This window comes from Microcaecilia unicolor, chromosome 8 (assembly GCF_901765095.1).
Source record: "Microcaecilia unicolor chromosome 8, aMicUni1.1, whole genome shotgun sequence".
Classification (NCBI taxonomy): Eukaryota; Metazoa; Chordata; class Amphibia; order Gymnophiona; family Siphonopidae; genus Microcaecilia; species Microcaecilia unicolor.
In genome coordinates this window covers 85452246-85474521 of record NC_044038.1, presented here as the reverse complement: position 1 = coordinate 85474521, position 22276 = coordinate 85452246, and the positions used below count along the sequence as shown (strand labels likewise).

The 22276-nt window shown below is 45.2% G+C and overlaps 1 protein-coding gene across 1 annotated transcript in view; it reads right to left on the bottom strand.

The window, feature by feature from the left end:
• LOC115476027 (Schwann cell myelin protein-like) overlaps positions 1 to 3443 on the bottom strand; it is a 65970-nt gene extending 62527 nt beyond the window's left edge. The window contains exon 1 of the mRNA XM_030212137.1: positions 3381 to 3443. The gene's annotated coding sequence lies outside the window, so the exon portion shown is untranslated. The remainder of the gene's footprint in view (positions 1 to 3380) is intronic.
• Positions 3444 to 22276: the final 18833 nt, after the last annotated feature.

The window sequence follows — 22276 nt, the reverse complement described above, 5'->3', positions numbered from 1 at the left end:
TTTTGTGGAAGTCTAATTTTTCTCTGTAATTCTGGTGCTGCATGATGGGAAGGGAGAGGGGGATAGGCTGCACTTGGATAGGAGGGTAGGGAAGGGAGAAAAGGAAAGACTGCACTTGGGTAGGAGGGTAGGGAGAGGAGAAAATGCACATGAATGGAAGGGAGAAGGAGAAAGGCTGCACATAAATGAATGGAAAGGAAGATGGGGAAATGCTGTTCTTGGTTAGGAGGGCAGGGAATGGAGGGGGGGGGGGGAAAGGCTGCATATGAATGGAATGGAAAGGAGGGAAATGCACATGGACGGGATGGAAGTGAAGAGAAGGAAGGAAGGAAGGGGGAAAGGTTGCACATGAATGGAATGAAAGGGAGAGGGAAATGGAAGGGAAAGGAGAGCAAAAAATGCTGTACTTGGATAGGAGGGCAGGGAAGGGGAGAGGGGGAAATGCTGCTTGGATAGGAGGGCAGGAAGAGAGGGAAATTCACATGGATGGAATGGAAGGGAAGGGAGAGGTTGAAAGGCTGCATATGAAGAGACGAGGGGAGACATGCTACACATATAGGGAAAGGAAGAGGGGAGATGTGCTGCATATGAAGGGAAGAGGAGAGAGGCTGCACATGAAGTGGGAAAGCTAGATAGATTTGAGAAGGGAGGTAGAAAAATTGAATGTGAAAGATCAGTGCCAAATAGACATACGGCAGGAAGTGAAGAAGAAAGGAGATGAGAAAAGAAATAATAAATGACATGGAAAAGATGCCCTGAAAACAGAGTTAAGAGCATAGACAGAGAAAAGCAGAACCAGGGATTGGGAACAAGATAATTAGAATAATAAAATCACCAGACAACAAAGGTAGGAAAAATGATTTTATTTTCAGTTTAGTGATTGAATTATGTTGGTGTTGAGTTTACATCTGTTTACTTTATTTTGCACTGTATGGGAGGACATACATTTCTTTCTATTTCTATGGTGTTGCACAACGTGCAGAGTCTGGTATCTCTGTTTTCAGTTTTTGTCTCCATTTCATGTTTTGTCTGTATGCTTTTCTGGTTCCCTATTTTGTATCAGGTAACAGTCATGTTCTGGATCTGTAGTTGAGGTGAAGGATTCTGCTACCATGTAGTGTCTGTGTAGGATTAAGTAACAGTTCATCTTGTTCCAGTTTTCCAGTAGCAGGTTATTTTGGTGCTCTAGGGCCTGTCTTCATAGATGGGTGTTAGGGCTATTATGGTTTCCTATATAGGTTTTGAATGCCTTTTTGTGGAGTTTTGTGTTATTTTTCAAAGTGTCTTAGCTGTTTGAAAAATAAAAATGGTCAGGACTAGTGGGGTTTCCACTACTGGTAGAGCAGTGCTGGGCACACCCAGCCAGTTGGGTTTTCAGGATATCCACAATGCAGATGCATGACAGAGATTTTCATACAATACCTCCTTGGTATACAGACCTATCTCACACATCTTCATAGTGGTGTCCTGAAAATCTGAGTGGCTTGTAGTGTCCCAAGGGCTTGGTTAGAAGCACCGCGGCAGTCACCATACAAACAAAACCCCATGTATTTTAAATAAAGCATTTGGCAGTGGAAGGAGTGTGTGCTGTTCCTGAGTTGATTGTCATAATTTGAATATTTTTTGTGTGACCAGTTGTAAAGGGGTAGCTTCATTGTTGGGGAATATGTGATACAGAACTGGAGCTTCAAGGTTTATATTTGAGATTCTGACCAATCCTGTAGAGAATCCAAACTTCATGCCCACATAGAAGAATTTGATGACTGATGCTATCTATAATGATGGTTTTACCCAGGTAGTTTAAACAGGCTGGAGAGTTTCTTTTATGTATAGAAGGTTGCTAATTTAAAAGTGGAGGGCGGAAGGGGGAAATGTATGGAAATGTCGCTTTGACTTGCCTCACCACCCATACCTAGCTTGCCCCCCTGTTGCCTCCCCAAATATTTATGTCTAGAGATGCCACTGGACATAGCCCAGCAGTGAATATCTGGGCTTAATTCAGCCATGGCTGTTGCTGCTTAAAAAATTGCTAATCTCTAGCTGAACATTGGCTGAAATATGTCTAAGGATAGGACACACAATTGCCTGTTTAAGTGAAAATAGAAAAACATTTTCAGTAAAGGATGTGTTCATAATTCTTATTTTTAAAAAAAGTCACCTGTGCGGCACTTTGACAATTTTACAATCCAGGTGGTGCGAGGAGCAAACATATATATGCCATTATAAATTATAGACAAAATGTCACATTTGATTAGCTGTGACTAATGGAAAATCTTTCCATTGTATCTCAGCATCCAGCACAATAGCAGAACCTTTAGCAGTAGAACTTAACTGGCAATGCATCTAACATAGTAATATAATAACAGTCAATGATGGCAGAAAAAGACCAGCATGGCCCACCAAGTCTGTCCAGAAAGGTTGTAGCTGTACCTGCCACTCAGGTTAAACCCTTATTGTGCCTTTTTTGTAAAAGTCTTTAAAGTTTTGCTTCGATTCCATCCTCTTGCTATATAGCGATCCTATATCCCATGCCTTTTGGAATTCTGTCACCATTTTTATCCCCAGTAGAAGTCACTCTGAGATCCCATGGAATGTGGTAACAGCAGAAAACAAATGGGAAATCGACCATGGACTCCATAAATGAGAGGGACAACCTTGATACTTTAATGAAAATGTATTGATAAAAGACTCGACACGGCACCATGTTTCAGCCTGTGACCTGCCTCAGGAGTCTGTGGATGACAAATATATGACAAAATCTCCAATGTAGTATCTTTTTTCAATACAAAAAACTTTTAAGAAAGGTCTTAAAAAAGACCATTGAAAAGCAAATCAGTACTTTATATAATTGCATATCAATAAATCAAGTTGTCTCTCTCATTTCTGGAGTCCACGGTTGATTTCCCACTTATATTCTAGCATTTTTATCTCCACCATGTTCTCTGGGAAAAACTATTTCCTGATGCTGCTTTTACATTTTTCCCCTTTCAGCTTCTTCACAGTTAAGACATCATGATAGCCATAGTTACTTCCAACCGGTCTGAAGATGACAGTTTCTTTACCAAAGCAAACAGCTCTCCAGAATGGTTCACAGCTCTGAACAGTTGTTTTGATTTCTGAACGCACAACCTATATTCCACTATAAGAGTCAGATATCTCACCTTTCACATAGGGGTGTTTTTTTTTTTCTTTTGTGGATTTTAAAGTTGAAATAAATGAATTGTATTTTTCAATAAGGACTTCTGTAGTATTTCTGAACTGCTTGATTTTATTGTTTGCAATTTTTGACCACATCAGTTTTAGTGGATTTTTAAAGCATTTTTAAATTTGTAAACGATTTTTGCAGTTTGGAGAGAAGAAAGATACTGAGGAAGACTTACCGATTATGACATTCAGAGTCTCTTGTGCTCTGTGTTGCATCTGCCTGGTCTTGCTAAAAGTAAAAAAAACTCACCAGAGGATAGAGAAACTGAAGCATCAGAGGCAGTTACTGAAATGAAACTGAGCAGTTCCTGCCTGGCTTTGAGTAATGATATTTGTGGCTATAATTAAATGTGCCCTAAAGGACAAAACAAACTTCTGCCATTACCCAACACACACACACACACACTCATCTCCCCCACCTTTCTTTTGTGGGAAGTCTTTTTTTTTGTTGTCAGTTTTGGTAAATATGCATTTCTGATATCTTTCTCTGCAGCCTTTCTGAAGAACTTGCCTAGTCTGGGTGACTCCAATTTTTTCTATCTGCCATCTGCCGCCTCTGTGCTGGCCACACATGCAGGGAGAGGGCTGTGAGGTTAGGAGTCAGAGATCTCACAGAGTGAGATCTCTGGAGGGGCATCCACAGCACAAGGGATCTCTTACAACCAGTTAGAGAACAAGGTCTGGTATGAAGATACTGGTGTACCAGTTAAATAAAAATAACAATACATGTATTTAGCTGCATGCCCTTTCCTACCAGGAGTTCAATATATGGTACAACAATAATTGTGATACATAGAGGGGCATAATCGAACGGGGCGCCCAAGTTTTCCCGAGGGCGTCCTCGCAGGACGTCCCCGTGAAGGGGCGGGGAAACCTGTATTATTGAAACAAGATGGGCGTCCATCTTTCGTTTCGATAATACGATCGGGGATGCCCAAATCTCAACATTTGGGTCAACCTTAGAGATGGTCGTCCCCAGTTTTCGGCGATAATGGAAACCGAGGACACCCATCTCAAAAACGACCAAATTCAAGTAATTTGGTCATGGGAGGAGCCAGCATTCGTAGTGAACTGGTCCCCCTGACATGCCAGGACACCAACCGGGCACCCTAGGGGGCACTGCAGTGGACTAACTGATGCACTAACTGAATGGAAAAAGGCATGCAGTGGTCATTAACCACCTCCCACCCTGAAAAAAACAACTTTATAAACTTTTGTCTTTATTTTTTAGAGTATGGGTGAAGGACTCTTTTGCTATGCCTCGTCCCTGCGATGGCAGTTGAAGATGTCCAAAATGTGGATGTTTGTGAGAAGGATGTCCATGCTTGGATGTTTCTGTGAGAAGGATGTCTATGCCTGCTATGCCTGACACCCCTTTTATTTATTTGGATTTTGGATCACAAGTAGCAATGGTGGGATTTGAACCATCCACCTCTGGATTACAAAACCAGTGCTCTAACCACTAGGCCACTCCACTCCCTTGAAATTTGGCCATCCCTGTGTGTGTGTTGGGGGAGGGGGGGCAGTTGAGGACGTCCAAAATGTTTGAAAGAAGGACGTCCATGCCTTCGTTATGCCTCCGCTGACACACACATACCCCCCCAGGGACCTGCATACTGCCCCCCCCACAGGGATGGCCAAATTTCAAGGGAGTGGAGTAGCATGGAGGAGTGGCCTGGTGGTTAGATCACAATCCAGAGATGGCCAGTTTAAATCCCACTGCTGCTACTTGTGATCCAAAATCCAAATAAATAAAGGGGATGTCAGAGGCATAGTAGACATGGTTGTCCTTCTCACACACATCCACATTTTGGATGTCTTCAACTGCCCATATCGAAATATCCAGTGTACCTGAATGTAACTCATCTTGAGCTACTACTGAAAAAGGTGTGAGCAAAATCTAAATAAATAAATAAATAAATAAATAGCGAAGGATGTCTGACTGCCAGAGGCATAGCAAAGGAGGCCCTTCACCCATACTCTAAAAAAAAAAAAGACAAAAGTTTTTAAAGTTGTTGTTTTCGTGGTGGGAGGTGGTTAGTGACCACTGGGAGAGTCAGGGGAGGTCATCTCCGATTCCCTCCAGTGGTCATCTGGTCATTTAGGGCACATTTTTGTGGCTTGGTCGTAAAAAAAAAAAAGGACCAAGTAAAGTCGGCCAAATGTTCATCAGGGACTCCCTTCTTTTTTCCATTATCACTTGAGGATGCCCATCTGTTAGGCACGCCCCAGTCCCGCCCTCACTACACCTCCGACATGCCCCCGGGAACTTTGGTCAACCTCGCGACGGGAAGCAGTTGGGGACGTCCAAAATCGACTTTCGTTTATGCCGATTTGGGCGACCCTGAGAGAAGGACACCCATCTCCCGATTTGTGTCGAAAGATGGTCGCCCTTCTCTTTGGAAAATAAGCCTGATAACATCAAATACACAATGAATTTCAAAAATAAGGTAAAACAAGTACAAATAGTCAATACAATCAGAACATCTTAAACAGAATCAGACTTCCAAAGACTGTCCGTGGAGCATGTGCTGTATACATTTGCATGTGCTGCAAAGAGGTGGGGTAAGGTGGGATACAAATGCAACAAATAATAATTTGTGTTATATTGCCAACCCTATGGTGTGTGATTAGTTGACCCAGATAGCTTGGACATCTGTACCTTTTAATCTTATAGTGTATAAAACCACCTTTTTAGGGTTAATTATTTCTCTTCCTATTGGTGTTACCCCACTGTATGTCGCTGTGCATTTAATCCCAGTGGGGGAAAGAGGGATTTTTAAACTTTGTACAATGATTTATCTGATTTTGTATGAAAATTTGCCTGAATATTTAAATCATTGGATATTACCTAAAATTAGGAATAGGAGACAAGCTGGCAATTTCTTGGATCTGTCATTCCCTTCCCCCCAAAATATGAGATTCAGATCATTACATACATTATTATGTATTTATTAGGATTTATTTACCGCCTTTTTAAAAGTATTCACTCAAGGCGGTGTACAGTAAGAATAAATCAAACATAAGCAATAGACAATAGACAATTACAGTAGTACAAATAACAATACAAAGTATGGCATAGTATGCTACTTACAATGCCAACACAATATGTAATAGAGCATTTTAATTGATAGCACAGGGTATAAACAAAGATGGAACATGTGGAGGGGCATAATCAAACGGGGTGCCCAAGTTTTCCTGAGGGCGTCCTCTCAGGACGTCCTCGTGAAGGGGTGGGGAAACCCGTATTATCAAATCAAGATGGGCGTCCATCTTTCATTTCGATAATACGGTCGGGGACGCCCAAATCTCCACATTTAGGTTGACCTTAGAGATGGTCGTCCTTAGAGATGGTCGGCCCCGGTTTTCAGCGATAATGGAAACCGAGGACGCTGTTCTGTCCTCCAACAGCCTCGCACTAGTTTATAATGTGATCCTAAAATGTACATAAGTACATAAGTAATGCCATACTGGGAAAAGACCAAGGGTCCATCGAGCCCAGCATCTTGTCCACGACAGCGGCCAATCCAGGCCAAGGGCACCCGGCAAGCTTCCCAAACGTACAATGCGTGTAATGCTTTTACTGTTTTTCTCAGTTCTAAGGACTATCATTGCTGCACTTTCTCACTGCAAAGATACATGAGAAATGCACTGTGGGTAATGTAGTTCACAGGCAGTGCAACCACTCTTGCTTGGCTGTGTAAGAACTGTTACCACTGGTTGTGAGGCTGCCCAGACCTCCTCCCTCTCTCTGCCAAGCTTGGCTCTTTTGTCTTCCTGCTATCATTTCCTGGTCATTCTCACTATCTCTGTCCTGGGAGGTCAGCTAGGTACGACCTTTTCCCCCAATTGAGAGCTGTCCTCTAGGGCCACCCCTTGCTACCTGATGGCAGGCTCTGTCCCCATTGGTCTCTATCTGCTCCTCCCTGAGCCTGTGTGAAGCCTCAACACCTCTTTGTCCTTTCAGCCATGAGGCATTCCAACACCATCTAGCCAGAAACATGGAGCACGGATCATCTCATTCCAGACAGCTCTGTCCTGCTGAAACTCCCTGTAACAAACCTGGTTTTTTACCTTGAAGATATCTCCTCCCTAATGAGATATCGCACATTCCAGTCACCCAGCTTTGAACCATTTCTACCTGTTCAATTATCCTTCCCTCTCTGCAATATATCTACCTCTCTTCATATCTTCACCCCCAACAGCTCTCAGATTAAGGAGTCTCTGTGTCCCGGAGCAGCACCTCAGAACATCTATCTGTGAGTAAATTATCTGTGATTTATTCAATAAAAGAGACTTCATAAAAATAATAGAGACTTCGGGTGATTGGTGTGCCAAGGTTATACTCCAAGTATTGGGGCCTTAAGTCATCAAGCCTGAAAAGTCTTGATAGTAAAAAACCAGAAAGCAAAGTAAATAGCTATTGAAGAAAGCTTCAGCAGGATGTGCCTTTGGAACAGCCATCTGCACTGTGTTTAAAGAAAAAGGGTTAAATGTGTGAGCCAATCAGACCAGAAAAGGAAATCAGTAACTCTACTTGGATTATGCTGGGTGTGAACTGAAATGCATTTAAGTGAACTTGTAGCTAAAGAAAGCAATGTTGGACTGTTTAAAGTAAAAGGTATTTATCAGAAGGTCTAAGTTGTGGAAAGAAACAGAAGATTTATAGAAGTTAAACCTAGTGTTTGCATGCTGGCCACATTCCTAAGAGTGATTAAGTTTAAAGTATCCTTCCCTGCTCAAGGGCAATCTGTCCCATCTGGGTCTCCATAATAAAACCAACCTTCCTATTGTTTTGCTAAGCACCTTCCCCTGCACAGAAGCAAAGGCATCTAAAGAGTCAGAAAAAGGAAAAAGACAGTTTGGATTTTGGCAAATCTGTGAAGATTTTAACCTCCTAAGCAAGCATGATAAAGGTAGTTCAAGAGTAGCCATCACAGAATTGATCAGGAACTTTGAAACAGGACACCATTGAGACAGAGAGTTTTCCAGCTTGGGTTTCACACCCCTATACTGATGAAGCAATCAGTTGCTAGGGCACTGATTGGGGTAGGACCCTGACTCAGAGCTTCTCTCCCCATCCCATCTCCTCTGCTCATTAACGTAGCACTGAAACCTGATCCAGTTGATTCCAGCACCATTGAAAGGCAGAAGTAACCCAGAGCAGAGAGAAGCCACTGAAACAGTTTCAGCACAGCTTCATACTGAGCAATCTCTACATCCCCCTGCACACAAGAGCTGACCTCTTATTTAATAAAGACAGATAAGCAAACCAGTACAGGGTGGCAGAATTTAATGCCTCACAGACAGCACCAGAGGAAGTGTCCCCCACACCAGACACACAAGAGCAGCCAGAGGCCATGGATCAGAAGCGTAGAGCAGAAGTAGTCAAGGCTGAAGAGACAACAGCAAACGCAACTATAGATCCACAAGACAGTATCTTCACGCGCATTCACTCTTCTGAGCATTTACCCAAAATCCCAAGATCCTCCAAGTCACGTACAACAAACCGCTCCAGCCACTCGAAAGCTAGAGAGGCGGCCCTCGAGGCGAGGGCCCTGGCAGAGATGGCCAAAGCTCGCCACCGCATCAGTGATCACCGCATCGCCACCGCCACTGGCTTCAGAGGAGCCCAAGCCAGCTGACCAGCAGTGACGTCAGCTGCCCAACTTGAAGCCACAGCAAGAAATGAGCCAGCAGAGTATCTGGCCAGCAAGGATCTGGGGAGCGCAGAGCTTACACAGTCCAATGAACGCCCCGAGCGATACAGGACGGGGAAATCCAATTCCAAGGATGCCGTAGCGAGTATGAAGCTTACTCCTAAGCAAGAGATGTACATGATGCCACGCAAGCTGGAAAAGGAAACAGCCGCACATGTAGAAGAATTGAATTTAGATTATCCTGCCAAAGTTGGCAAAGTACCTATCAAGTGTATAGCACATGGCAATGACCAGAGAATCTATGCCATGCACCCAGATGGTGCCAGACCGAACTATAACCCCGAGTCGAATCATGGCAGGGAGACGGAGGAAAAGAAGCCACCGACATTCCAAGTCACTCCGAGATGCACGAAGGTGTGTGAAAGAAACCGCAAAGGGAAGTGCCACACCAAGACATGCTTGACCGAAGTGCACCTTGAAGGATGGCGTGACAGAGCAGCCAAAACATACGTCGTCATAGATGAGCAGAGCAACAGGTCCCTCACAAGATCAGAGTGCCATGAGTGGCCTAGTGATTAGGGTGGTGGACTTTGGTCCTGAGGAACTGAGTTTGATTCCCACTTCAGGCACAGGCAGCTCCTTGTGACTCTGGGCAAGTCACTTAACCCTCCATTGCCCCATGTAAGCCGCAATGAGCCTGCCATGAGTGGGAAAGCGCGGGGTACAAATGTAACAAAATAAATGACCTGTTCGACATCCATCAAAACTACTCCCCAGACAGCATCAAAACTTGTGCAGGGGCCGTACAGATGGCAGGGTAAGCAGCAAGCGGTTACGCGATAGAGGCTATGAATGGCGACACCATGCCGCGGTCACCCATGCAGGGTAAATGTGACCAAATACCAGATGACAAAGGTGAAATTCCCACGCTACGGGCTGCTTGGAATCACCCTTACCTGAGGCCCACAACCGACCAGTTTGCACACTTGAATCCAGATGCTGAGATCTCGCTCTTGCTGGACAGAGATGCACCAGAACCCCTGGACTCCATGAATCATGCAAGAGCCCACGCAGTGCTCCCTATGCACACCCACTCAACCTGGGTTGGACAACGGTAGGCGATGCCTGCCTCAAGCGAACAAGAAAGTCAAATGTCAAGGTATTTTACACCAATGTCCTAGACAGCGGAAGCTCTTCCTTGTTCGAGCCATGTATCAACCACTTAACCACCAAAGAAGCTCCCACCCAGAAGGAACAGAGCATTGTCCCAACACTTTACCAAACAGTCTCTCCAGCAGACTTAGGAGAACACCCGGGAAGCTCAGTGTTCTAGACCACCGAAGATGGAGACGAACCTGCCTTCTCCATAAAAGATAAAGTGTTCCTGAACATAATAAGTACAGAGTTCAGTACAGATGAGTCATCTCCTTCAGTAGACCATACTAGAGTCCTGAAGGGCCCAGACTTAGAACACCTGGGAAGCTCAGTACTCCAGACCACCGAAGATGGAGATAAAGAGTTCCTGAGCATGATGAACAAAGAGTTCAGTAAAGATGAGTCATTCCCTTCAGTAGACCATGCCAGACCTGAAAGACCTAGACTTGGGTGTGGACACCCCCTCATTTCAACGCCGCCTTGGCCTAAGCTGGGAAATTCACCTTTTGGGTCTCCACCCAGCTGCAACAGTGCACCCAACGAAGCATCCTGTGTACAGTGAATGGCCCGTATGATCCACCACCAAGATTTTGCTTCCTGGATCACCCGAAGAAGCACAAGCACAGAGTTGCCATCCTCCCATGAAAACCAAAGACTCAAAGACTCTCTCTTTTTTGTGTTGTCTAGTGTTGTTGTTGTCTGTCTCTCGTTTCAGCTCCTGTGTGATGGAGAAGATGACCCTATAGCCAGCGTCACGACTGTGGTAGTGACCCCTCTCTGACTCACCCTTTGTCCCAAGGGTCAGCTGTTGTGTTGGCTACTGTCTGCGTTGTTTCTTTCCTGTGTGTTTCAAGCCTCACTTTGGGTTCTGTGTATTTCCTGCCTCTGTCTTGTTTATAAGGAAGTGTAGCACTTCTACCTTGTTCATAGTCTGTGTGCCTGTGGGTACTTCTGCTTCTGTTCTCCTCGGTTTGTTTGTGTGCTAGGTTCAGCCTTCAGCCGTAGTTCTGTTGTTGGTCTGTGTGGGTCAGCTTTGTGTCCTACCTAGTCTGCCTGCTTGTTCTAGTCCCCTCTATCTTAGCTTCAGCGTTAGTTCTGCTGTTTGTCTGTGTGGGTCAGCTTTCTGTCTTGGCTAGTCTGCCTTGCTTGTTCTAGTCCCTTCTATCTTAGCTTCAACCTTAGTCCTGTTGTTTGTCTGTGAGGGCCAGCTTTGTATCCTGCTTGTGTCTGTCCTGGTTGTCTTCAGTTCTAGTCCCCTGCCTGCTCGTCTCTGCTCTGTTTGCTTTCAGCTCCTGTTCCTGCCAAGTTGTTTGAAGATCCCGAATCCTGTTCGAGTATCCTGAACCCTGTTCCAGCATCACAGGATCCTGAATCCTGTTCCTGCTAAGCCAAATCTGTCCCAGCACCTGGTTCCAACCAAGCCAAGCTTCTTAGTCCAGTCCTGCTTGGGAGGTTTTGCCTCCTGCTGCCGTTCGACGACAATAGGCCGAGGATTCACATTGTTCCAGAGTTTGTGACTGTTTGTTTGAAGCCTGGGATCGTGACAGCCGGTGGACAGCCTGAATGTTAAAAATGGACTTTGCATGCAATTAATTTGATAAATTGTGATAATAAGGATAGTGGTATCTACCGATGCCAGGCGGGAAGTGTTCTGTCCTCCGACAGCCTCGCACTAGTTTATAACGTGATCCTAAAATGTGTGTAATGCTTTTACTGTTTTTCTCAGTTCTAAGGACTATCATTGCTGCACTTTCTCACTGCAAAGATACATGAGCAATACACTGTGGGTAATGTAGTTCACAGGCAGTGCAACCACACTTGCTTGGCTGTGTAAGAACTGTTACCACTGGTTGTGAGGCTGCCCAGACCTCCTCCCTCTCTCTACCAAGCTTGGCTCTTTTGTCTTCCTGCTATCATTTCCTGGTCATTCTCACTATCTCTATCCTGGGAGGTCAGCTAGGTATGACCTTTTCCCCCAATCGAGAGCTGTCCTCTGGGGCCACCCCTTGCTACCTGATGGCAGGCTCTGTCCCCATTGGTCTCTATCTGCTCCTCCCTGAGCCTGTGTGAAGCCTCAACACCTCTTTGTCCTTTCAGCCATGAGGCATTCCAACACCATCTAGCCAGAAACATGGAGCACGGATCATCTCATTCCAGACAGCTCTGTCCTGCTGAAACTCCCTGTAACAAACCTGGTTTTTTACCTTGAAGATATCTCCTCCCTAATGAGATATCGCACATTCCAGTCACCCAGCTTTGAACCATTTCTACCTGTTCAATTATCCTTCCCTCCCTGCAATATATATCTACCTCTCTTCAGATCTTCACCCCCAACAGCTCTCAGATTAAGGATTCTTTGAGGCTTATTTTCAAAGCACTTAGCCTCCCAAAGTTCCATAGAAACCTATGGAACTTAGCCTCCCAAAGTGCTTTGAAAATATGCCTCTTTGTGTCCTGCAGCAGCACCTCAGAACATCTATCTGTGAGTAAATTATCTGTGATTTATTCAATAAAAGAGACTTCATAAAAATAATAGAGACTTCGGGTGATTGGTATGCCAAGGTTATACTCCAAGATATTGGGGCCTTAAGTAATCAAGTCTCAAAAGTCTTGATAGACGCCCATCTCAGAAACGACCAATCCAAGCCATTTGGTCATGGGAGAAGCCAGCATTCGTAGTGCACTGGGCCCCCTCACATGCCAGGACACCAACTGGGCACCCCCGGGGGCACTGCAGTGGACTTTATAAATTGCTCCCAGGTGTATAGCTCCCTTACCTGGGGTACTGAGCCCCCAAACCCCCCCACCCCACTCCCTACAACTGTACACCACTACCATAGCCCTAAGGGGTGAAGGGGGGACCTACATGTGGGTACAGTGGATTTCTGGTGGGTTTTGAAGGACTCACATTTACCACCACAAGTGTAACAGGTAGGGGGGGATGGGCCTGGGTCTGCCTACCTGAAGTGCACTGCACCCACTAAAACTGCTCCAGGGACCTGCATACTGCTGTGACTGACCTGAGTATGACATTTGAGGCTGGCATAGAGGCTGGCACAAAGGATTTTTATAGATGTTTTCTTGAGGGTGGGAGGGGGTTAGTGACCACTGGGGGAGTAAGGGGAGGTGATCCCTGATTCTCTCCGGTGGTCATCTGGTCAGCTTGGGCACCTTTTTGTGGCTTGGTAGTAAGAAAAACAGGACCAGGTAAAGTCGTCCAAGTGCTCGTCAGGGACGCCCTTTTTTTCCATTATGGGTTGAGGACACCCATGTGTTAAGCACGCCCAAGTCCTGCCTTCGCTACACCTCTGACACGCCCCCATGAACTTTGGTCATCCCCCCGACGGAAAGCAGTTGGGGACGCCCCAAATCGGCTTTTGATTATGCTGATTTGGGCGACCCTGGGAGAAGGATGCCCATGTTCCAATTTGTGTCGAAAGATGGGCGTCCTTCTCTTTCAAAAATAAGCCTGCTAGTGAACTTGAATGTAATTCACATCAAACTACCAAACTAAATGTAATTGTTCATAAATCAGTCAGAGAGGATTTTGAAAAGCTCGTTCAGTATATTATTGTAAAGGGCATGTACCCTCTGCTGGCTGATACTACACAGCAAAGACCTTTAGTGATTCTACCAGGATAATGCTGCGCCTTGTGATCTTGGGCAAGTCACTTAACCCTCATTTGCCTCAGAATATGAGTCCTCCAGGGACAGAGAAATACCCAGTGTACCTGAATTTAACTCACCTTGAGCTACTACTGAAAAGGTATGAGCAAAATCCAAATAAATACATAAATAAAAGAATGTGACCTTTTGACTTAGAATATTCTCATAGCTTCCTGAGTAGAGAGATGTGAAGCCGTATTAGTCCACTTCCAAAAGTAATCAATAGAAATAGAATAAAATAAAACATAGAAAATAAAATAAAATGATACCTTTTTTATTGGACTAAATACATTTTTTGATTAGCTTTCGAAGGTAATCCCTTCTTCGCCAGATCAGAAATAAGCAAATGTTGATAGATGACAGTATATATACACATGAAACATCAAAACATTTCAGTGACAGTTTAACAGGGTGAGGGTGGGATGAGTTAGGTGATAGACAGGGAGGGCCTGGATTTTCTAGCCTATAAACCATAGAAATTCTACTGCCTTGTCACCCTCTTATCACCATGCATATCTCCCTGTCCCTCATCCACTGGGCCTTCCCTGTCTTTCAACCAGTGCTTTTTTTGTAGAAAAAAAAGGTGCCGGTAATCATTGTGGGTCGGAGTCACCACATATGACTCCACCCCTATTATAGCCACACCCACATTGACCACACCCCTTATAGCAGCCATAGCGCATATAAGCAGACATCATTGAAAATATTATACTAGTATAGGAGAAAAAAATAAAGTGATTTTTTTTTATTATAAATAATTTCTGTAAGCTGTTACAGTTCCAGTATACCCAGTGCAAAATAAGACAGCAGATGTAAATTCTCAAATTGGACATATTCCAGACCCTAAAATGAAAATAAAATGATTTTTTCTACCTTTGTTGTCTGGTGACTTTGTTTTTCTGATCATGCTGGCTCAGTATCTAATTCTGCTGCTATCTATCCTCTTAACTCCGTTTCCAGGGCTTCCTTTCCATTTATTTCTTTTCTTTCCTCCTTTCATCTTCATTTCTTGCCCTACATCTGTAAGTAAAAGCTGGGTCCTCCGCAGACTTGACTGTCCAGTGGATCCAGCTTCTGCCTATTTTCTACATCCATGTGCAGTTTTTCTCCTCTCTTCCTTTTCCCTCATCTCATCTCCTTCCTCACTCTTCCCTCACCTCCATCCATGTCCAGTATTTCTTCTCTCTCCCTTCCCTCTCCTCCATCCACCCATGTCTAGCAGCCCTCCTCTCCCCTGCCCTCCATCCACCCATGTCCAGCGACCCCCCCGTCCCCCTGCCATCCACCCATGTCTAGCAATTCTCTCTTCCCCTGCCATCCACCCATGTCCAGCAACCCCCCCTGTTCCCCCTGCCATCCACCCATGTCCAGCGACCCTCCTGTCCCCCCTGCCTTCCCCTGCCATCCACCCATGTCCAGCGACCCCCGTCCCCCCTGCCATCCACCCATGTCCAGTGATTCTCTCTTCCCCCTGCCATCCACCCATGTCCAGCAACCCCCCCTGTTCCCCCTGCCATCCACCCATGTCCAGCGACCCTCCTGTCCCCTGCCATCCACCTATGTCCAGCAACCCCCCTGCCATCCACCCATGTCCAACGCCCCCCGTCCCCCTGCCATCCACCCATGTACAGCGATTCTCTCTTCCCCCTGACACCCACCCATGCCCAGCGACCCTCCTGTCCCCCTGCCCTCCCCTGCCATCCACCCATGTCCAGCAACCCCCCCTCTCCCCCCTGCCATCCACCCATGCCCAGCGACCCCCCATCCCCCCTGCCATCCACCCATGTCCAGCAACTCTCCTCATTTCCCTGCTCCCCCTCCCTCCAGCCACCCATACCCATCTGAGCCCCCCTCCCCGACCCAGTCGCCACCTTCCTACCAGCTCCGTGCCAACATCCCTCTTCTCCTGCCACCCGGCACCGTGATCCAGCCTTTAAAAAAATCTATGAAGCGGCGCCTCGCATCTGCCTGTAAAAGAAGAAAAATCGCCTCGTCAGCTGGCCTTCCCTCTCTGTGTTCCACCCTTGCAGAAATAGGAAGTTACGTCAGAGGACTGGACACAGTGAGGGAAGGCCGGCCGACGAGGCAATTTTTCTTCTTTTACAGGCAGACGCAAGGCACCGCTCCGCTGCTTCGTAGATTTTTTTAAAGGGTGGGTCACGGTGCCAGGTGGCAGGAGAAGAGGGTCGTCAGCACAGAGCTGGTAGGCAGGTGGCGACTGGGTCGGGGAGGGGACCTACAAAAAAAGGTGCCGGTACTGCTTTCAACTAACCCACCCCACCCTCACCCTTTTAGACTGTCACTGAAATGCTTTGATGTTTCACTTATATATACTGTCATCTATCAACATTTGCTTATTTCTGATCTGACGAAGAAGGGCTACCTTCGAAAGCTAATCAAAAAATGTATTAAGTCAGTCCATCTTATTTTCTTTTCTATGTTTTATTTTATTCTATTTTTATTGATTACTCATAGCTTCTGGAAGAGAAGGCTCTTTCACCTATCAGAGATTGACAGTGGTAGGGAAGGAAACTGTGTTAGTATAAAGCCCAGGGGGAGGTTTCTTGATTTTGACACTTTGCTCCCCTGGCCAATGCACCATAAAGTAAAGGGAATATTGTGACAGGCTAACCCAGACAGTGCACATGGGAAGAGAAAGAGTGAGGAAAAAGCGACAGAGTTATTTAGGGTTGTTGCATTCATTCTAGGTGGTCCTGAAGTAGGGACCATCCACCACCACTACCTTCACAGGAGAAGAAGAGAAGCAGTTAAAATATCCAGTCTGAAGGGTCAAGAGGGACCAAAGGAGAGTCCCAGATACCTTTAAGGATAACAGAAATCTGGCACCAGACATTCCATCTGGAGAAGTACTTCTCAGATAAGGACAGTGTGCCAAAGATTCAGGGAGCCCAATTATCTAACTAAAGGAGATATACAGAATAGCACTCCTCTGGAGGAGGGGTCCAGAAAGAGAACTGCCAGTTCAGGATTATCATCAGGAACCTTCTGCAGCCCAGCTAGTTCCTAAAGAAGCTGTGTTATATAACACAGAATATTGTTTTGAGTCTGCCTATAAATAGTTGCTATTGAGCTCTTGTCCCAGTTTCCTGCATCTTCCATCCTAGTTTAAGTGTGGAAGAATAGCCTAGTGGTTAATGTAATTGCCTAAGAACCAGAAGAACTGGCTTCAGTTCCCACTGCAGCTTTGTGACTCTGAGCATCTAATTAATCCAGGAGATGCTGGTGTAGTGTGCCATATTTTCCATATCAAGGAAACAATAAGTTTTGAAAAGTCAACATGAACACTCATTCAAATACACATGAAAAATAAATGGAAAAAGAAGTGACCTTACCTACAAAAGGGAAAGGGAAATGGGACTTGATATACCACCTTTCTGTGGGGTTTTTTGCAACTACATTCAAAGCGGTTTACATAGTACGTATATTCAGGTACCTATTTGCACCAGGGGCAATGGAGGGTTAAGTGACTTGCCCAGAGTCACAAGGAGCTGCAGTGGGAATCGAACTCAGTTCCCCAGGATCAAAGTCTACTTCACTAACCACTAGGCTACTCAAAAGCAAGGTCTGAGTCCAAGAAAACCATCATCCTTCCACCAAGTTTTTAAAGCACCAGTGGAGACTTACTTCTGATGATAATCAACTTCCCCAACACACTGGGGCCCTTTTACTAAGCAGTGTAGGCGCCTATGCATGCCCAGCACGCGCCAAATTGGAGTTACCACCCGGTTACCGCATGGTCCTTGTGGTAATTTCAGTTTTGATGCATGTCCACTACACGTATCCGAAAGATATTTTTTACTTTCTGACGCATGGCAGATACGTGCGTCAAGTGTCATTTGATGCGCATAGACCATTACTGCCCGGTTAACATGTGAGACCTTACTGCTCGGTCAATGGCTTGCAGTAAGGTCTCAGACCCAAAATGGACGCGTGGCAATTTTCATTTTGCCACACGTCCATTTTTGGCAAAAATTTAAAAAGGCATTTTTTGTAGGTGCACTGAAAAATAATTCTGCGCGTAGCTAAAACATGCGTTTACACTACCGCAGGCCATTTTTCAGTGCACCTTAGTAAAAGGACCCCACTGTTCCTAGGGATGACCAATTGGGAAAAAGATTATGTTCTGAGCCTGGAAATAAATACTTTACTTTATTTCTTATTAGTTGCCAATATTCCCATAAAGAGTTCAATGGGACCTACAACAATAAGCAAAGTAATTACATCAGAAATACATAGTAAACTGAGACAAAAAGAAGAGAAATTAAATATTACCTAATAAATAAAGTGTCAAAACTCATTGATTGTTATACATTCCCTAAAACATATCTTTTAAATAAACAAGCTTTTTAAAGTTTGCGGAGTGCACCATAATGAGTAGTAGTCCTTATCTGAATCGATACATCATTACAACATTTTGCAGATAAATATGTAAAGTCTTACCTGTCTATCAGGCTTATTTTCGAAAGAGAAGGGCGCCCATCTTTCGACACCAATCGGGAGATGGGCGTCCTTCTCCCAGGGTCGCATAAATCGGCATAATCGAAAGCCGATTTGGGGCGTCCTCAACTGCTTTCCATCGTGGGGACGATCAAAGTTCCCGGGGGTGTGTTGGAAGCGTAGTGAAGGCGGGACTGGGGCGTGCTTAACACATGGGCGTCCTCGGCCGATAATGGAAAAAAGAAGGGCGTCCCTGACGAGCACTTGGCTGACTTTACTTGGCCCATTTTTTCTTGTGACCAAGCCTCAAAATGTTGCCCAAACTGACTAGTGGGTGCAGTGCACTTCAGGCAGGCGGACCCAGGCCCATCCCCCCTACCTGTTACACTTGTGGTGGTAAATGTGAGCCCTCCAAAACCCACCAGAAATCCACTGTACCCACATCTAGGTGCCCCCTTCACCCGTAAAGGCTATGGTAGTGGTGTACAGTGGTGGGTAGTGGGTTTGGGAGGTGGGGGTTTGGGGGCTCAGCACAAAAGGTAAGGGAGCTATGTTCCTGGGAGCAATTTCTGAAGTCCACTGCATTGCCTCCTAGGGTGCCCGGTTGGTGTCCTGGCATGTCAGGGGGACCAGTGCACTACGAATGCTGGCTCCTCCCACGACCAAAGGGCTTACATTTGGTCGTTTCTGAGATGGGCGTCCCTAGTTTCCATTATCGCTGAAAATCAGAAACGACCAAGTCTAGGGACGACCATCTCTATGGACGACCTAAATTTCAAGATTTGGGCGTCCTTGACCGTATTATCGAAACGAAAGATGGACGTCCATCTTGTTTTGATAATACGGGTTTCCCCGCCCCTCCACCAGGACGTTTTGCGAGGACGTCCTCAGCAAAACTTGGGTGTCCCTTTTGATTATGCCCCTCCACGTATTTCCCTGTCCCTTCAGAGTTTACAATCTAAGTTTGTACCTGAGCCAATGGAGGGTTAAGTAACTTGCCCAAGATCATAAGGAGTCACAGTGGGTTTTGAACTGGGTCTTTCTGATTGTCAGCCTGGTGCTCTAACCACTAGAATATCCCTCCACTCACATTCTCAATATTGGTCCAAAAGATAAGAAGATGAAGAAATCTTTACCACAACATGCAAAACATCCTGAAAGCTGTCAAACCTAAAGGGCCATAAAGACGCCTCACTCTTTCCCACATCCTGTTTAGACCAAGCTTGATATGTACCCAAATATCACTAACTTTCTATTCAAAGAACACAGCAGACCGCTTCACATTCCTCTCTTGTAAGCAGGAAGCAGTTGGACAGCATTGATGCACTAAAGTGCTCATTTTCAAGTTTTCAAAGCAGATGGATGCCTCAAAATGCCAAAAAAAGGTTCACTGCTAAAAACGTCCAAATCCCAATTTTGTTATGTCAGAATTTGGATGTTTCACACTGCAGTTCATCCAAATAGAAAGGAGGTGTGTTGTGGGCATGCTTTGGATGGGAAGTGATAATGGAAGGGGAAGAAATGTCCATCTCTAAAAAAAAAAGGACATTTTTATCTAGACTTCTTTCAGTGACCACCAAGTTACAAAAAGGTGCTCTGACTGAGCAGCTGACCACTGAAGGGATTAAAGCATGACCTCTCCTAATGCCCCAGTGCAGCTTTTCCCAAACTGTGTGCCACAGCACCCCAGTGCCCAGCGGCAAACTCACAGGGGTGCCGCAGCGGACAGTTGCGTACCAAGGGAGGGATGGACAGGGCCGGCGGTGGGGCAGTGTAGTGGTCGCTGCGGGGGCAGGAAAGAATCCTACTCTGATTCTTTTCTGCCCTCTGCGGCTTCTCTGTCTCCCTTTTCTCTTCTGTGCTGTACTGCTGCTGCCAGGTTTTCAAACTGACTGCCGAGACTTCGGCGGCACGAGACTGCAGCTGGAAGCCTCAACAGCCATTTTGAAAACCCGGCCGGCAGCGAGCAGTGCAGCACAGAAGAGGAAAGGGAGACAGAGGAGTGGCAGAGGGCAGGAAAGAGTAGGATTCTTTCCTGCCCCTGCAGCGGCCACTAAGAATTGAGGTAGGTCTTCTTGGGGGGAGGGGGTGGCATTACTGTGGCAGCAGCAGCAGCATCGGCATCCACGTTGTCATTCTTTATTGTTGGTAGCATTTTGTATTTAATCTCACATATTTTCAAACATCCTGGCTTATGCAGCATACGGATGTACACAGAGGAAGTATAATGGAATAACTTTTCATAGGTAGAGTAGTAATTTGTTATAAATTGTAATAACTGTGTCATTTGGAGAGGCTGGTTATAGGGATACCCTAGCGCTGTTATATTTGTGCAGAGAAAAAGAGTCCTATGTGACTGGGGGGGGGGGGGGGGGATGGAGATCTCTGCGGCCGGGGGGGGGGGGGGTGCTGCGAAAAATTGCTTGCACATGAAGGGTGCTGTGAACTGAAAAAGTTTGGGAACCACTGCCCCAATGGTTGCTGTCCCCTTCCCTCTCCCATTGTTGCAGGAATTGAGATAGGAATTTGTGATACTTCAGGAGTCAGACAGCACACACCAGAATGAGAAAGTAATCTTCTTTATTTGCCAGCAAACAAAGCAGGACATCAGCATTAAGTCTCTTCTTCTCTTTCTCTCAGCTCTCTGGATGTTATGGCTTTTGTCTGTCCTCTTCAGCTCTCTTCTCTTCTGTCTGTTCCTTCTGCTCTCTTTCTCTCCTGTTGTCTTCCAGCTTTCTTTCAGCTCTCCTTCCTTTCTTCTGACGTAAACTGCTTCTGCTCCTACTTAAATACTGTTCTATCCCCCTCCTAGCCTTGCCCCCCCCTTACTCTCCAATTGGTTAAGGAATAGATTGGTCACTTTGCCTCAACCAATCATTACTTTTGAAATATCAGTTACATAGGTTTGGTATTCCTCAAACTGACCTCTAACCTGGGGCCCCTTAAGCCAGACATTTGGTCTCCAGAACTCTTATATTTTCCTTATGATTAATGTCTCATCTATAGCTTAAACTGGGTTCCCTTAGAGACCAAGAGGCCCTAGTGAGATTTGTTATTCTCGTATTCCTAGTCTGGTTCATACTAACTAAACTCTGGCATTCATTAAAGAGGTCAAAAGTCAGTCTTACTTAATAGCATACAGATATACTTTCAAGACTATTCCTACAGTTACCTATAATTAATCAAGACTTTTCCTGACCTTTTTCACCTATCAGCTTATACATTGAACCAGCCAGAACTGCAGATAAGTCAAAACACATGTTTGACCTCTTCACTGCAGTCTTTGCTTAGAAACATCAGACAAAGAATTGATACAGAATTTAAAAAGGTTTTCTACCTATTAACTACACAGAATACACAGAATCAGTATTTCTTATAAGACATATTCTAAATATCAGGAATATCTACATATTAAGCACTTCTAAATAGTATTTCAGCCTATTCTTAAACTACAATATGTCATATGTCTGGCTCATAATAGAATACATATGTGTTTGCCTAGCAATCCATCAATCACAAGGGTGAAAGAAATTCCTGTCTCTGACCTTTCTAACCCAGCCCGGCAAACGTAAATAACCTAAACCAGATGACATTCCTTCACTTTAGTTGCCAGGTAAAAAGCTAGAATTCAAACTTCAAGCTTTTAATATCATTTCTTATATATCAGAGTTAACACTTTCTTTGCCCACTGCCTCATTCCCCCCTTTGAGACTAAAATCAGCTTATGCAGAGATAAGTCTCACATCTCAAACTCTGGAGATTATAGTGATCCTAACTGGGAATAGACTTGTGAATCACCATTACCCTACTTGTTAAGGTTCGACGGCATACTGCCGAAGCACATGAGGCCAGGAAACAAAACAACAACCCTGCTAAAACTAAGACTATTAGGGAAATGAACAAGGGGCGTATCCAGGAGGTCAATGACCACCACCAGGAGGTAAGGTCTAATCCTCCTCGGTAATCCTCCACATTAAGGCTGGCCAACTGTAGGACTTTATCCATGGCATGCCTAACTACATGCGTCCTATTTATGACAATAGTACAGCACTCTGAAGAATTTAACACTGTGCAGAGGCCACCCTGAGCTGCAAAGAGATAATCAAGACCCATACGATTATACCGAGAAACTA